At 38.0% G+C, this 18,181-nt stretch overlaps 1 pseudogene; it reads right to left on the bottom strand.

Moving 5' to 3' along the window:
* LOC116811091 (eukaryotic translation initiation factor 4B-like) overlaps nucleotides 1–3,259 on the bottom strand; it is a 49,364-nt pseudogene extending 46,105 nt beyond the window's left edge.
* Nucleotides 3,260–18,181: the final 14,922 nt, after the last annotated feature.

An 18,181-nucleotide genomic window follows, 5' to 3' on the forward strand; every position in this document is an offset into this window, starting at 1 on the left:
GACTGATACTGAAAAAAATGAGAGGATCATTAGTGGCTACTATGAGAAACTATATGCCAATAAATTTAAAAATCTACAAAAAATGTACAAATTTCTAGATTCATGCAACCTGTCATGATTGAACCAGGAAGAAATCCAAAATGTAAACAGAGGACACAAAATCATGGAAAAATATTTTATGTTCATGGATTGGAACATCAATATTGTTAAAATGTCTGTAATACAGAGGGCAATCTACAGATTCCATGCAATCCCTATCAAAATACCAATAATATTCTTCATAGAAATTAAAAAAATTCCAAAATGTATACAAATCCCCCCCAACACACAAAAATAGTCAAAGCTACCCTAAGCAGAAAGAACAAAACTGGAGGAATCACATTACTTGACTTCAAATTATACTACAGACCTATAGTAACCAAAACAGCATGTTGCCATAAAGACAGACATGTAGACCAGTGGAATAGAGTAGAAAACCCAGAGGAAAATCCACACACCTACAGCAAACTAATTTTCAAAAAAGGTGCCAAAAACATACACTGGGAAAAAGACAGTTTCTTCAATAAATGGTGCTGGGAAAACTGGATATCCATATGCAGAAGAATGGAACTAGATCTGTATCTCTCACCATATACAAAAATCAAATCAAAATTAATTAAAGATTTAAATCTAAGACTTCAAACTATGAAACTACTGGAATAAAACTTTGGGGAAACTCTCCAGGACATTGGTCTGGGCAGAAATTTATTGAGCAATACCCCACAAGCACAGGCAACCAAAACAAAAATGGACAAATAGGATCACATCAAGTTAACAAACTTCTGCACAGCAAAGAATACAATCAACAAAGTGAAGAGACAACCTACAGAATGGGAGAAATATTTGCAAACACCTCATCTCACAAGGGATTAATAATTAGGATATTTAAGAAACTCCAACAATTGTGTAGGAAAACATCTAGTAATTTGATCAAAAGTTGTTCAAAAACAACTGAATAGATATTTCTCAAAAAAAAAGACACACAAATGGCAAGCAGGCATATGAAAAGTGCTCAACATTATTGATCATCAGAGGAACACAAATCAAAACTACAATGAGATAACATAGCACCCCAATTAAAATGGCTTCCATCCAAAAGGCAAAAACAAATGCTAGCAAAAATGTGGAGAAAAGGGAACCCTTGTACAGTGTTGTTGAGAAACTATATTAGTACAACCACTATGGAGAACTCTTTGGAATTTCCTCACATATCTGAAATTGCACCACCCTATTGATATGTTTTGACTCTGTGTTCCACCCATATCTCATGTGGCATTGGTAATCCCCACATGTCATGGGGTGGGGACCTGGTGGGAAGTGATTGTATCATGGGGGTGGATTTACCGCATGCTGTTCTCATGATAGTGAGATCTCATGAGATCTGATAGTTTAAAAGTGTGACACTCCCTGCCTTGCTCTCTCTCTTTCCTTCCACCATGTAAGACATGCCTTGCTTCCCTTTCACCTTCTATCATAATTGTAAGTTTCCTGAGGCCTCCCCATCCATGCAGAACTCTGAGGCAATTAACCTCTTCTCTTCATAAATTACCCAGTCTCAGGTAGTTCTTTATAGCAGTGTGAAAATAGAACTAATACCCATATGATCCAGCAATCCCACTACTGTATATATACCCCAAAGAAAGGAAATTGGCATATCAAAGAGACACCTGCACTTCTATATTTGTTACAGCACTGTTTACAATAGCTGATTTGGCTAACCTAAGTTTCCCACAACAGATTAATGGACAAAGACAATGTGGTACTTATACACAAGGAAGTACTATTCAGCCATAAAAAAGAATGAAATCCTGTCATTTTCAGCAACATGGATGAAACTGGAGGTCATCATGTTAAGTGAAATAAGCCAGGCACAGTAAGACAAACATTGCATGTTCTCACTTATTTGTGGGATCTAAAAATCAAAACAATTAAACTCATGGACATAGAGACTAGAAGGACGGTTACCAGAGGCTGAGAGGGTGTTGAGGGGCTGGTGGGGAGGTGGAGATGGTTAATGGGTATAAAAATATAGTTAAAAATAATGGATAAGGCCTGCTATTTGATAGTACAATAGGGTGACTATAGTCAATAACATAGCTGTACACTTTAAAATAAAGAGTGTAATTGGATTGTTTGTAACTCAAAGAATTAAATGCTTAAGGGAACAGATGGACTATTCTGCATTAATGTGTTTATTTCACCTTGCATGCTTGTATCAAACATCTCATGTACCCCATATACATATATACATCTACTATGTACCCACAAACATTTTTTAAAGTAATACATAGAAAAAATAAAATAAAAAACTTAAAGAGTATAATTGGATTGTTTGAAATACAGAGGAAAAGTGCTTGATGTAATTATTACACATTGAACGCCTGTATCAAAATATCTCATGTAACTCATAAATATATACACCTACTATGTACCCACACAAAATTTTTTAAAAATTAAAAAATGACGAAAAACAAGTGCTGGCATGAATGTTGAGAAAGAGGAATCCTTGTATGCTGCAGCTGAAATGTAAATTAGTGTATAGACATTATAAAAATATGGAAATTTCTCAAATAATTAAAAATAAACTACCATGACTCAATAATCCCACTAGTTAGTATACATCTAAAGGAAATTCATTCATTACTGACATACCTGAGAGATATTGTGGGTTCAGTTCCAGACCACTGAAACAAAGCAAAAGGAGCAATAATGTAAGTAACACAAATGTTTTGGTTTCCTAGTGCATGTAAATGTTATATTTACTCTATAACATACTCTATTAACAGTGTAATAGCATTATGTCTAAAAAAAGTACATAGGTTAATTTAAAAATACTTTATTTCTAAAAAATTGATTATGATTATCTGAGCCTTTAGCAAATCATTATAATCTTTTTGCAGAGGAGGATCTTGCCTTGATGTTCATGGCTTCTGACTAATCAGAGTAATGATTGCTGAAGGTTGGGGTGGCTGTGGCAACTTCTTAAAATAAGACAACAGTGATGTTTGCCACATCAATTGACCTTTCCTTTCACAAAAGATTTATCTGTAATACATGATGTTCTTTGACAACATTTTACCCACAGTAGAACTTCCTTCAAAATTGGAGTCATCTTCTCAAACTCTGCTGCAGATTTATCAACAAAGTTTACGTAATATTCTACACTCTTTGTTGTCATTTCCATAATGTTCACAGCATCATCACCAATAGTAGATTCCATCTTAGCAAACCACTTTTTTGTGCTCATCCATAAGAAGCAATTCCTCATTCATTCAAGCTGTATCATGAGATTGCAGCAATTAAATCACATCTTCTGGCTCCACTTAAGATTCTAACTCTCTTGCTTTTTCACCACATCTGCAGTTACTTCCTCCACTGAAGTCTTGGAAACCTCAAAGTCATCCATGAGAGTTGTCATCAACATTTCCCAGATCCCCATTAATGTTGGCATGACCTCTTCTAATGAACCACATGTATTTTTAATGACATTTAGAGTGGTGAATCATCTCCAGAAGGTTTTCAATTTACTTCACCCAGATCCATCAAAGGAATCGCTATCTATGGAAGCTATAGCCTATGAAATCTATTTTTTAAATAATAATATTGAAATTCAAAATCAATCCTTAATCTATGGGCTGAAGAATGGATATTGTGCTAATAGGCATGAAAATAACATTACTTTCCTATACATCTTCATCAGAGTTCTTGAGTGACTAGGTGCTTTGTCAATGAGCAATATTATGAACTAAATCTTTCTGAGTAGTAGGTATCCAGAGTGGGCTTAAAATATTCAGTAAATCATTCTGTAAACAGATGTGCTGTCATTCAGCTTTATTGTTCAATTTGTAGAGCACAGACAGAGTAAATTTAGCACAAATAATAAGGTCCCTAGGATTTTAAGAATGGTAAATGAGTATTGGCTTCAACTTAAAGTCACCAGCTGCATTAGTTCCTAACAAGAGAGTCAGCCTGACCTTTAAAGCTTTGAAGACAGACATTGAGTTATCTCCAGCTTTGAAAGTCCTAGAAGGCAACTTTTTCAATGTAAGACTTTTTCATCTATATCGACAATCTTTTTTTTTTTTTTTTGTATTTTTTAGTAGAGATGGGGTTTCACTGTGTTAGCCAAGATAGTCTTGATCTCCTGACCTCGTGGTCCGCCCACCTCGGCCTCCCAATATATTGAAAATCTTTTATTTACTCTAGACCCTTCATCAATGATCTGGGTAACTTCCTGCAACTTTTACATCAGCAATTGCTGATTCATCTTGCACTTTCATGTTATGGAGATTGCTCCTTTCTTTAAACCTTATGAACCAACCTCTGCTACCTTCCTACTTTTCTTCTGCCACTTCCTCATCTCTATCAACCTTCATAGAATTAAAGGGAGTTAACGCTTTGCTCTAGATTAAGATCTGGCTAAAGAGAATGTTGTGGCTGGTTTGATCTTCTATCCAGATCAATAAAACTTTCTGTCTATTAGCAATAAGGCTGTTTGACTTTGTTATCATTCAGGTGTTCACAGGAGTAGCAATTTTAATTTAATTCATAAACTTTTTCTTTGCATTCACAACTTTACTCTTTGGCACAAGAGGCTGAGCATTTGACCTATGTCAGCTTTTGACATGCCTTCCTCAGTAGGCTTAATCATATCTAGCTTTTGATTTAAGGTGAGAGACATGTGACTCTCCCTTTCACTAGAACACTTTTGGCCATTTTAGGGTTATTAATTGGCCTAAATTTCTATTTTGTTTTGTTTTGGGGGATAGAGAGGGGCAAGGAGAGGGAAAGTGACAGGAAAGTGGCCAGTCAGTAGAGTGGTCAGAACACACATTATTGTTTTGTTCACTGTCATATGGGCATGGTTTGTGGTGCTCCAAAACAATTACCAGAATAATATTAAAGATAACTGATCACAGATCACAGAAGAAAAGACTTGAGAGGTTAGATGGTATAGGAAACAAATCAGTTGCCACCTTCAGGTGTTAGAGGACCTGTCATGAAGAATGGGGAGGATAAGACTTGCTTAGTCTTGCCTCAGGTAAAGGAATGAGGACAGTTGTTTAGAATGTATAGAGATAAGACGACCCACATGGTCTCCACGGGTAACACAGTCTCCACTGGTAACACAGTGGGTGGTGTTAAAAGTTCAGGCTCCCCACCTAGCGTTCTAGAACTAAAGTATACTCACGGTGGAGGAGGGGAGTTAGGGGGCACCTTGCTAGAGCCTGGCAAGGGTGAAAGTCTATGCTCCGCATCTGGCCATTGCCACAGTTGTTTTTCCTCTGGTGTTTGGTTGTAGTGGAGCTGTTATTTAAAAATTTTGTGTGTTGCTGGGCTGCTACTTTGGATGGCTTTTTGGGGGGCTTTTTCTATGTCCTTTGGCATCACTACATTGTCAGATTCTCGAAGATTAAGTCTGGGATATGTGAGGCAAAAAGAAAACACAAAGAACTCACTGTGCTGTCACTCCTTAGATCTCAAAGACGCTAGTCATTCTTCCTTTCTTTCTCCACCTTTCAGTCTTCTTGTTCTTGTTTTATATATAATATCCAGAGTATTTAGCTGTACTCAGTGGGAGGAATAGAGAAAAGTATGTCTACTTATCTAACCCTTTCACAAAACTGTTCATTGATCAAATGGGCAAATGAGAGATATAACAAATTCCCTTTTATTAGAGATAAACAGAATTGGGAACAATCGATTTGGCTACTAATGCTATAGACATAAATTAAGCATTAAATGGTGAGCTGAACAGAAAGATATCAAAATTTATTTCTAATCTATAGATTCTATGCTACCATGATTTTATACACATTTAATCCTTTCAGTCAAGTACTTAGTGGGTTCTGTATGCCAACCATTGTGCTGAGTGCTGGGCACATAGCAGTGAATAAGAACAACAAAGTTCTCAGTTATCACATAATTTGTTCTAGAGAGGGGAGACTGACAAGTAAACAAATATTATCAAGTGGGAACAAGTCAGTTGGGTTAGATGAACAAAAGAAATCAATGTGATTTTAGCATAGTAGATAACTGGAGAGATCATGTTGGGCCTTATATACCAAGACAAAGGATTTTTATTTTATCCTGAGTTAGATGAAAGACACTTGGAGAGTTTTAAGAAAGCAACATGATCTGATTCATGTGCAGCAGATTTGGTGAACAGTGCTACTCAGCAGAATACAAGTATAAAACAGTTTTGCTTTTCTTCAATACCTTCTTGTTATGTCAAATCCTTTATTTGCTGAGTAACATCTCTTCTTAATAATGTCTTGGGCAGATTCCACAACTACCTGGTCACGTTTCTTATTAAATTTGACCCAATCTAAAATCATAATTTCATATCAGGTGCAAACCTTTCCCTCCTGTATCACATGCCAGGTCTGTAGCTTGGGGTGCCTAAATTGTAAAGATGATCTAGAATCCTTTCTCGTCTATCTCCAGTACTTTGGAATTGTTGTGCATGTGTGTATGTCTGTGTGTGTGTGTGTGTGCGTGCGCGTGTGTGTAGGGGGGCTGTGTGAAGTTCTGTAGCTCCCTTTTTCTCCACTTCTCTTTTCAGGACCCAACTACTCTGGTCTTGGGGGAATGGGAAAAGGGAACAGGTAAGTAAAGGCAAACATCTCCTAACTGCTGATACTTGTGGTTCTCTCTGCTGGTGTTCTTGTCTTCTCAGGATAATTGAATACCAATGCCTTTTGGGTTAAAAATGTTCACCTACGAGTATTGGGGGCTCCCCTACTGTTTCATTTCCTAACGTCGGAAATCCAGCTCCGGTTCACTCTCTTCAGCCTCTCTCAGATGTCACTCGCACCTGCAATCCCCAAAGTTTCTTGCTGCTGGGAAACACTTGCCTTGTAGCAAGCCATCTTGTATAGGGACTCAGCAAAGCAGCTCAAGTTTAGCCACCCTCTGGGATGACCACTAGATGCACAGGAAACATATTTATCCTTGCAAACTGGGTAATAAAATTTTAGGTTTCTTTTTCTATTTTGAAGGCTCCCACAATTGCTTTGAGTGATTCTCTTGTCTTGAAGAACACCTTCACTTGGCTCAAGGGTAAGGACACTTTTACAACTGACCTGTAAAAGTGAGAAAAAAAAAACCTATATTGTCCATTAGGCCAACGATGCACAAGTCTCAGAGTCCTTCCTCCTACCCGTTATATGCTGCTAACATGCTAGGTGGTAACAGAGGTACTTGGATGGATTGTGACAACGATGGTGTTGCTACCTTCCAGAAAGCCTTTGGCAGAATATTTGGTCCCAGTTTTTGGCAATATTCTTTAGTGTGAGGCACTTTGCATCCCTCCTTCTTCTTCACCTCACCCTTTCTCATTTTCTTTCCTTTCTTCTTTCTTTTCTTTTTTAAAGTTCCTTATCAAGACAATCATTATCAAAGTCAGGGCAGCAGGAATATTCATACTCACCGCACTGTAATATATTTTTATTTAAAAAAAACCTTACTCTGACTTCTGTGTAGTGAATGAATTGTAATGGAAAAAGTGGAAGTAGGGATACTATTAGGCAGCTGGTGTAGTAATCCAGATGAGATGTAATAGAAGCTTGGACCAGGTTGGTAGCAGAGTTGATAAGGATTAGTAGCAGTTAGATTCAAAATACATTTTATTTTGGATGTAGAGTTGTGACATGTCAATATAATGCATATAGTAACACACAAATAAAGATGACTACTAAGTTTTTGGCTTGAACAACTGGCTGGAAAGTGGTGCTAATTACTGACATGGATAACAATAAGAGAATAACTGGTTTGAGTGAGAGCTGTGTTTTGGCCATGTTAGGTTTAAGATGCCTATTAATCACCAATGAGAGTTATCTAAATAAGAAGAATGAAACAAAATTAGATTCTTGTGTCACTGAGGTGGCTACAGCAGAAACTTTATAGGTATCTGGCTCATCAGTAATGAGATACCCATGTGGTACTTAGTTCAACTTATGAGCCAGAACTTCAGTCTTTCCGATGACCTATGCCATGTTTTTCTTCACAAATGCAACCATTCTGGTTCACCATAATACCTAAGAAAAATCTTCTGTGCAATAGTCAATACCAATACATTGAGCAAAAGGTTCTTACAAACGTCAGTATAAGAACACCTTGAGAATGGCGTTACTGAATATAAACCGCCCTTCTTTTTAACTGCCTTGCCATCCACAGCATAGAACTTTGCTCAGCTGTAGAAAGATAAAGTCATGAAGATGGTCACTGGGGACAGCTAGAGATAAGACAACCTACATAGTGGGGCCAGGTGGACAATGATTGCTAAAGAAATTTGCTGGGTGTGTGAGAGTCAATCAGCTCTACAATTGCTTCCCTTACGACTCCTTTATAAGTAGTCCTGGTTCCAAATATCTTCCAGGATGTCAGTTTCAGATAAGCTGATCCCATCAATTAGGTTATCAGGTATATAGAGCTGGAAACTTCTGGCAATATTTTCAATTCTGGAGGCCAGAAAAGCAATAGTAAGTACTATTACACCAAGCAAGAGGCTGTGGCAGATCTCAGGCAATGGAAGACCTCCTCTGCTAAAAATTTTCTCTTTGAGTATCTTTCTGACTATAGTGTGTTGAATGATGATCCCCCAAAAGAGGAAAAGTATTAAGTTAAGGATCTTGAGATGAGATGAAGATTATCCAGATGGGCCCTATCTCCAATGACAAATGTTTTTATAAGAGACACACAGCAAGAAGGAAAAGGTCATGTGAAGGCTGAGGTAGAGATTGGATTTATGCAGACACAAGCCAAGAAACACCTGGAGCCACGAGAAGCTAGAAGAGACAAGGAAGGTGTTCTCCCCTAGAGCTTTCAGAGAGAGTGAATCCCTCCTAACAACTTGATTTCCGACAGCTATGTAACCTTCAGAACTGTGAAAAATATAAATTTCTGTTATTTTAAGCCACCAAGTTGTGGTAGTTTGTTATGTTAGCCCTAGCAAATACTGCCTTACTTTCTTTATCTCCCTTATTAAAATATAACATACATGCATAAACACATACGTAAGTGTACAGCTCAATAAATTTTCACAAATTGAACATGCTCGACTAATCAGCACCCAGATCAATGTATAAAAGCTTCAACACCCTAGAAGTCCTCCTTGTGCCCCATTCTAGTCTACCCACCCTAAGGGTAACCTCTATTAGAACGTCTAACAGCATAGATGAGTTTTAACTGTTTTTGTCATTTATATGTATAGAACCATACAGTTTACATTCATTTCTGGCTTCCTTTACTTGATTGTGAAATTATTCCATATCGTTGCACATATCTGCAGAGTTTTTTTCATTGCTGTAGAGTATTCCTCATATACAATGTTTTATTTTTCTTTTCTTTTTTTTCTTTATTTCTTCTAAAAAGAAAAACAGGATATATGTGCAGAATGTGCAGATTTGTTACATAGGTCTACGTATGCCATGGTGGTTTGCTCTATCTACTGACCCATCCTCTAAGTTCCCTCCCCTCACCCCCACCCCCCAACAGGCCCTGGCGTGTGTTGTTCCCCTCTCCGTGTCCATGTGTTCTCCATGTTCAACTCCCACTTATGAGTGAGAACATCCTGTGTTTGGCTTTCTGTTCTTATACAGAATGTTTGTATCCATTTTATCCATTCTACTGCTGCTGTGCATATGAGGAATTTCTAGGTTTGCACCACTACAAATAGTGCTGTTATGATCATTCTTGAACATGTCTGTTGATGAGCATATTTCTGTTAGTTAGATACCTAGGAGCAGAATCAGTAGGTTATAGGGTATGCTTATGTTCAGTTTTAGCAGGTATTGTAAAACAGTTTTCCTATGTGGTCATACCTATTTGCATTCCTACCAAAACCATATGAGAGTTTCAGCTGTTCCACATCCTCAACAAAACTTGATATTTTACAACTTTTTAATTTTAGTCATTCTGATGAGTGTCAGTGTTACATTACTGTGGTTTCAATTTGCATTTCTTTGATGACTAATGAAACTGGGCACTTAATATGCTTATTGGGTGTTTGAATACATTTCAGTCAAATATCTTCAAGTCTCTTGTCTATTTTCCTAATAAGTTGTCTTTTTGTACTAATTTGTATGTTATTTATATATTCTGCATATGAGTCCTGTGCTGGATGTATTGCAAATATCCCCTCCAAGTTGGTGAGCTGCCTTTTCTCTCTTGGCATAACATCTTTTAAAGAACAGAAGTTCCTGATTTTATTTTATTTTATTATACTTAAATTTTAGGGTACATGTGCACGATGTGCAGGTTTGTTACATATGTATCCATGTGCCATGTTGCTGTGCTGCACCCATTAACTCGTCATTTAGCATTAGGTATATCTCCAAATGCTATCCCTCCCCCCTCCCCCCACCCCACAACAGTCCCCGGGGTGTGATGTTCCCCTTCCTGTGTCCATGTGTTCTCATTGTTCAATTCCCACCTATGAGTGAGAACATGCAGTGTTTAGTTTTATGTCCTTGCGATAGTTTGCTGAGAATGATGGTTTCCAGTTTCATCCATGTCCCTACAAAGGACATGAACTCATCATTTTGTATGGCTGCATATTATTCCATGGTGTATATGTGCCACATTTTCTTAATCCAGTCTATCGTTGTTGGACATTTGGGTTGGATCCAAGTCTTTGCTATTGTGAATAGTGCCGCAATAAACATACATGTGCATGTGTCTTTATAGCAGCATGATTTATAATCTTTTGGGTATATACCCAGTAATGGGATGGCTGGGTCAAATGGTATTTCTAGTTCTAGATCCCTGAGGAATCACCACACTGACTTCCACAATGGTTGAACTAGTTTACAGTCCCACCAACAGTGTAAAAGTGTTCCTATTTCTCCACATCATCTCCAGCATCTGTTGTTTCCTGACATTTTAATGATCACCATTCTAACTGGTGTGAGATGATATCTCATTGTGGCTTTGATTTGCATTTCTCTGATGGCCAATGATGATGAGCATTTTTTCATGTGTTTTTTGGCTGCATAAATGTCTTCTTTTGAGAAGTGTCTGTTCATATCCTTCGCCCTCTTTTTGATGGGGTTGTTTGTTATTTTCTTGTAAATTTATTTGAGTTATTGTAGATTCTGGATATTAGGCCTTTGTCAGATGAGTAGGTTGCAAAAATTTTCTCCCATTCTGTAGGTTGCCTGTTCACTCAGATGGTAGTTTCTTTTGCTGTGCAGAAGCTCTTTAGTTTAATTGGATCCCATTTGTCAATTTTGGCTTTTGTTGCCATTGCTTTTGGTGTTTTAGACATGAAGTCCTTGCCCATGCCTATATCCTGAATGGTATTGCCTAGGTTTTCTTCTAAGGTTTTTATGGTTTTTGGTCTAACACGTAAGTCTTTAATCCATCTTGAATTAATTTTTGTATAAAGTATAAGGAAGGGATCCAGTTTCAGCTTTCTACATATGGCTAGCCAGTTTTCCCAGCACCATTTATTAAATAAGGAATCCTTTCCCCATTTCTTGTTTTTGTCATGTTTGTCAAAGATCAGATGATTGTAGATATGTGGCATTATTTCTGAGAGCTCAGTTCTGTTCCATTGATCTATATATCTGTTTTGGTACCAGTACCGTGCTGTTTTGGTTATTGTAGCCTTGTAGGATAGTTTGAAGTCAGGTAGTGTGATGCCTTCGGCTTTGTTCTTTTGGCTTAGGATTGACTTGGTGATGTGGGCTCTTTTTTGGTTCCATATGAACTTTAAAGTAGTTTTTTCCAATTCTGTGAAGAAAGTCATTGGTAGCTTGATAGGGATGATGAATCTATAAATTACGTTGGGTAGCATGGCCATTTTCACGATATTGATTCTTCCTACCCCTGAGAATGGAATGTTCTTCAATTTGTTTGTATCCTCTTTTATTTCATTGAGCAGTGGTTTGTAGTTCTCCTTGAAGAGGTCCTCCATGTCCCTTGTAAGTTGGATTCCTAGGTATTTTATTCTCTTTGAAGCAATTGTGAATGGGAGTTCACTCATGATTGGGATCTCTGTTTGTCTGTTATTGGTGTATAAGAATCCTTGTGATTTTTGCACATTGATTTTGTATCGTGAGACTTTGCTGACGTTGCTTATCAGCTTAAGGAGATTTTGGGCTGAAACAATGGGGTTTTCTAGATATACAATCATGTCGTCTGCAAACAGGGACAATTTGACTTCCTCTTTTCCTAATCGAATACCCTTTATTTCCTTCTCCTGCCTGATTGCCCTGGCCAGAACTTCCAACACTATGTTGAATAGGAGTGGTGAGAGAGGGCATCCCTGTCTTGTGCCAGTTTTCAAAGGGAATGCTTCCAGTTTTTGCCCATTCAGTATGATATTGGCTGTGGGTTTGTCATAGATAGTTCTTATTATTTTGAGATACTTCCCATCAATACCTAATTTATTGAGAATTTTCAGCATGAAGCAATGTTGAATTTTGTCAAAGGCCTTTTCTGCATCTATTGAGATAATCATGTGGTTTTTGTCTTTGGTTCTGTTTATATGCTGGATTACATTTATTGATTTGCGTATGTTGAACCAGCATTGCATCCCAGGGAGGTAGCCCACTAGATCATGACCCCCGAGCAGCCTACCTGGGAGGCACCCCCCAGTAGGGGCAGACTGACACCTCACACTGCCAGGTACTCCTCTGAGACAAAACTTCCAGGGGAAAAATCAGGCAGCAGCATTTGCAGTACACCAATATCTGCTGTTCTGCAGCAACTGCTGCTGATACCCAGGCAAACAGGGTCTGGAGTGGACCTCTAGCAAACTCCAACAGATGTGCACCTTAGGGTCCTGTCTGTTAGAAAGAAAACTAATGAACAGAAAGGACATCCACACCAAAAACCCATCTGTATGTCAACATCACCAAAGACCAAAAGTAGATAAAATCAAACAGATGGGGAAAAAACAGACCAGAAAAACTGGAAACTCTAAAAAGCAGAGTGCCTCTCCTCCTCCAAAGGAACGCAGCTCCTCACCAGCAATGGAACAAAGCTGGACGGAGAATCACTTTGACGAGTTGAGAGAAGAAGGCTTCAGATGATCAAACTACTCTGAGCTACAGGAGGAAATTCAAACCATTGGAAAAGAAGTTAAAAACTTTGAAAAAAAATTAGATGAATGGATACCTAGAATAACCAATGCAGAGAAGTGCTTAAAGGAGCTGATGGAGCTGAAAGCCAAGGCTCGAGACCTACGTGAAGAATGCAGAAGCCTCAGGAGCTGATGCGATCAACTGGAAGAAAGGGTATCAGTGATGGAAGATGAAATAAATGAAATGAAGCGAGAAGGGAAGTTTAGAGAAAAAAGAATAAAAAGAAACGAACAAAGCCTCTAAGAAATATGGGACTATGTGAAAAGACCAAATCTACGTCTGATTGGTGTACCTGAAAGTGACAGGGAGAATGGAACTAAGTTGGAAAACACTCTGCAGGACATCATTACCCAGGAGAATTTCCCCAATCTAGTGAGGCAGACCAACATTCAGATTCAGGAAACACAGAGAAGGCCACAAAGATACTCCTCGAGAAGAGCAACTCCAAGATACATAATTGTCAGATTCACCAAAGTTGAAATGAAGGAAAAAATGTTAAGGGCAGCCAGACAGAAAGGTCAGGTTACCCATAAAGGGAAGCCCATCAGACTAACAGCTGATCTCTCAGCAGAAACTCTACAAGCCAGAAGAGAGTGGGGGCCAATATTCAACATTCTTAAAGAAAAGAATTTTCAACCCAGAATTTCATATCCAGCCAAACTATACTTCATAAGTGAAGGAGAAATAAAATCCTTTACAGACAAGCAAATGCTGAGAGATTTTGTCACCACCAGGCCTGCCCTAAAAGAGCTCCTGAAGGAAGCACTAAACATGGAAAGGAAAAACTGGTACCAGCCACTGCAAAAACATGCCAAAATGTAAAGACCGTCAAGGCTAGGAAGAAACTGCATCAACTAACGAGCAAAATAACCAGCTAACATTGTAATGACAGGACCAAATTCCCACATAACAATATTAACTTTAAATGTAAATGGGCTAAATGCTCCAATTAAAAGACACAGACTGGCAAATTGGATAAAGAGTCAAGACCCATCAGTGTGCTGTATCCAGGAAACCCATCTCACCTGCAGAGACACACATAGGCTCAAAATAAAGGGATGGAGGAAGATCTCCCAAGCAAATGGAAAACAAAAAAAAGGCAGGGGTTGCAATCCTAGTCTCTGATAAAACAGACTTTAAACCAACAAAGATCAGAAGAGACAAAGGAGGCCATTACGTAATGGTAAAGGGATCAATTCAACAAGAAGAGCTAACTATTTTAAATATATATGCGCCCAATACAGGAGCACCCAGATTCATAAAGCAAGTCCTGAGTGACCTACGAAGAGACTTAGACTCCCACACAATAATAATGAGAGACTTTAACACCCCACTGTCAGCATTAGACAGATCAATGAGACAGAAAGTTAACAAGGATACCCAGGAATTGAACTCAGCTCTGCACCAAGTGGACCTAATAGACATCTACAGAGCTCTCCACCCCAAATCAACAGAATATACATTTTTTTCAGCACCACACCACACCTATTCCAAAATTGACCACATAGTTGGAAGTAAAGCACTCCTCAGCAAATGTAAAACAACAGAAATTATAACAAACTGTCTCTCAGACCACAGTGCAACCAAACTAGAACTCAAGATTAAGAAACTCACTCAAAACCGCTCAACTACATGGAAACTGAACAACCTGCTCCTGAATGACTACTGGGTACATAACGAAATGAAAGCAGAAATAAAGATGTTCTTTAAAACCAACAAGAACAAAGACACAACCTACCAGAATCTCTGGGACACATTCAAAGCAGTGTTTAGAGGGAAATTTATACCACTAAATGCCCACAAGAGAAAGCAGAAAAGATCCAAAATTGACACCCTAACATCACAATTAAAAGAACTAGAAAAGCAAGAGCAAACACATCCAAAAGCTAGCAGAAGGCAAGAAATAACTAAAATCAGAGCAGAACTGAAGGAAATAGACACACAAAAAACCCTTCAAAAAATTAATGAATCCAGGAGCTGGTCTTTTGAAAAGATCAACAAAATTGATAGACCACTACCAAGACTAATAAAGAAGAAAAGAGAGAAGAATCAAATAGATGCAATAAAAAATGTTAAAGGGGATATCACCACCGATCCCACAGAAATACAAACTACCATCAGAGAATACTATAAACACCTCTATGCAAATAAACTAGAAAATCTAGAAGAAATCGGTAAATTCCTCGACACATACACCCTCCCAAGACTAAACCAGGAAGAAGTTGAATCTCTGAATAGACCAATAGCAGACTTTGAAATTGTGGTAATAATCAATAGCTTACCAACCAAAAAAAGTCCAGGACCAGATGGATTCAGAGCCGAATTCTACAAGAGGTACAAGGAGGAGCTGGTACCATTCCTTCTGAAACTATTCCAATCAATAGAAAAAGTGGGAATCCTCCCTAACTCATTTTATGAGGCCAGCATCATCCTGATACCAAAGCCTGGCAGAGACACAACCAATATCCTTGATGAACATTGATGCAAAAATCCTCAATAAAATACTGTCAAACCGAATCCAGCAGCACATCAAAAAGCTTATCCTGATTTTAATTTAGTTTGTGTGATAAATTTTACCTTTAAGAATGGGGCTTTTGTGTCCTGTTTTAGAAATCTTTGCCTACTCCAAGGTCATAAAAATGTTTTACATTTTTAAAAACAGATTTATTGTTTTGCCCTTTACTTTAGATCTGTATATATCTGGAGTTGGTTTTCAGTTATGGTGTGATAGAAATTAAGATATAGTTTTCAGTTGGGCATGGTGGCTCACACCTGTAATCCCACCACTTTGGGAGCCTGAGGCAGGAGGATCACTTGAGGTCAGGAGTTTGAGACAAGCCTGGGCAACATATTGAGACCCAGTCTCTACAAATAGTTTTGAAAAAATATATATATCTGGACATGGTAGAACACTCCTGTGGTCCTAGATACTCAGGAGGCTGAGGCAGGATGATAGCTTGAGCCCAGGATTTCAAGGCTGCAGTGAACTGTGACAGCACCACTGCACTCCAGCCTGCGCAACACAGGAAGGCCCTATCTCTTAAAAAAAAAAAAAAAAGATACAGTTCTCCCCATAAGGCAACCCAATTGACTAACACCATTTATTTAAAAGACCATTATTTCTCTGTTGCACTGCAGTGTTACCTTCAGCATAAATCAGTTGACTATAAATGTGTTGATCTGTTTCTGAGTTTTATATTATGCTCAATTGGTCCATTTGTTTGTCCTTGCACCAGTATCAAACAGTCATATTTATCAAAGCTTTATAACAGAAAATGAAATCTGGTAGTATATGTCTTCCAGCTTTGTTCATCTTAAAGATTGCCTTGGTTATTTCTGGCCCTTTTGAATTCTAAATGACTTTTAGAGTAAGCTTGAAAATTTTGGTCAAAAACACTTTTTGCTTAAGATTCTGTTAAATGTATTTGTTAATTTGGGGAGAGCTGACATCTTTATAATACTGAGTCTTCCAATCCATGAATCTGTTAATTTATTTATGCCTTCTTTAATTTCTCTCAGTCATGTTTTGTTAGTCTTGCAACTCTTTCATTAGATTTGCTCCTTGGTATTTGATAGCTAATGTAAATGTCATCTTTTTTTATAAATTTAAATTGCCATATGTTGCTGCTATGTAGAAATAAAAGTGACTTATGTATACTGACCTTGCATCCAGTTACCTTGCAAATTTTACTTAATTGTAATAATTTATAGGTTCTTTTGAATGTTATACATACACAAATATGTTGCCTGAGAATAATAACACTTTTATATATTTTTCTAATTCTTATGCCTTTTATTTTTCTTATCATATTGCACTGGCTATAACTACAGTATAATGTTGAGTAGAAATGCTGATAGTAGGCATTCATCATTTATTCTTGATTTCAAGGGGAAGGCTTTTGATACTTCATGATTAAGTGTGATGTTTACTGTAGGTTTCTGTAGATAGTCTTTATCAAATTAAGAAAGTTCCCTTTTATACCTACTCTGCTAATAGTTTTTATCTTGTATGGATGTTTAATTTTTTCAAATGTTTTTCTGCATCTCCTTAGATGATCATATAATTTCCACCTGTTCATGTTAATGATTTTGAATGCTAAACCACACTCGCATTCCTAGAACAAACCCCACTTGCTTGTGATGCATTTTCCTTTATATAAAGCTAGATTCGATTTGATAATACTTTTAGTGTCTCAGCATCTATGTTCATGAGAGTGCACTTTGTAGATGTGTTTTGTTGTAATGTCCTTACTGCTTTGTTTTCCATGTTGATCCAATGGCACAATAACTAAGTCAATAAAGCATATCCTAAGAAAGGCTGTGCTATCCTTGGAACGTTAGGCCTTACTCTAAAAGCATCTTTGGACTCCCACACTTTCTGCCTCAGGCTCAGGAACTTGATCAGTAGAGGGCTTTGCCCTCGTGTTAGTCACTCCCTCTCCCTACCTCTTACATGGCTAATGGGAATGCTAGACTCTTTTGAAATCTCTTGGGTTGATTTCCTCCCTCGTGTAGGTAGGGAGAGGGTGAAAGCACTACTGTCTTCTGTGTAGGGGAGCCCATCTTGTTTTGGGACAATATTGAGGTTGGGTTAGCTTATCCCTTGCAAACTTCCTACATATCCTCCCCTGAAGGATTGTACCTGAGTCTTACCCTCAGGTTTCAGTCAGGTAGTCCAAAGTAAAGAGTTTTTCTGACCGTATTTCACCACAGGGAAGCCTGGCCTGAGGGCGGAGTAGACAGGCTTGGCTCCTTTCTGATGTATATGACCTATCTTGGTCTAAGTGAAAAATCTGAGGCTTCCTCCTTACTCTTTCTCCACCTAGCTCTCTCTCTCTCTTTTTTTTTTTTTCTGGTGTGAGAAATTGGATAATCATTTTTTTTTATTATTATACTTTAGGTTTTAGGGTACATGTGCACAATGTGCAGGTTTGTTACATATGTATCCATGTGCCATGTTGATTTCCTGCACCCATTAACTCGTCATTTAGCATTAGGTATATCTCCTAATGCTGTCCCTCCCCCCTCCCCCAACCCCACAACAGTCCCCG

Source organism: Hylobates moloch, unplaced genomic scaffold (assembly GCF_009828535.3).
Source record: "Hylobates moloch isolate HMO894 unplaced genomic scaffold, HMol_V3 SCAFFOLD_7, whole genome shotgun sequence".
NCBI lineage: Eukaryota > Metazoa > Chordata > Mammalia > Primates > Hylobatidae > Hylobates > Hylobates moloch.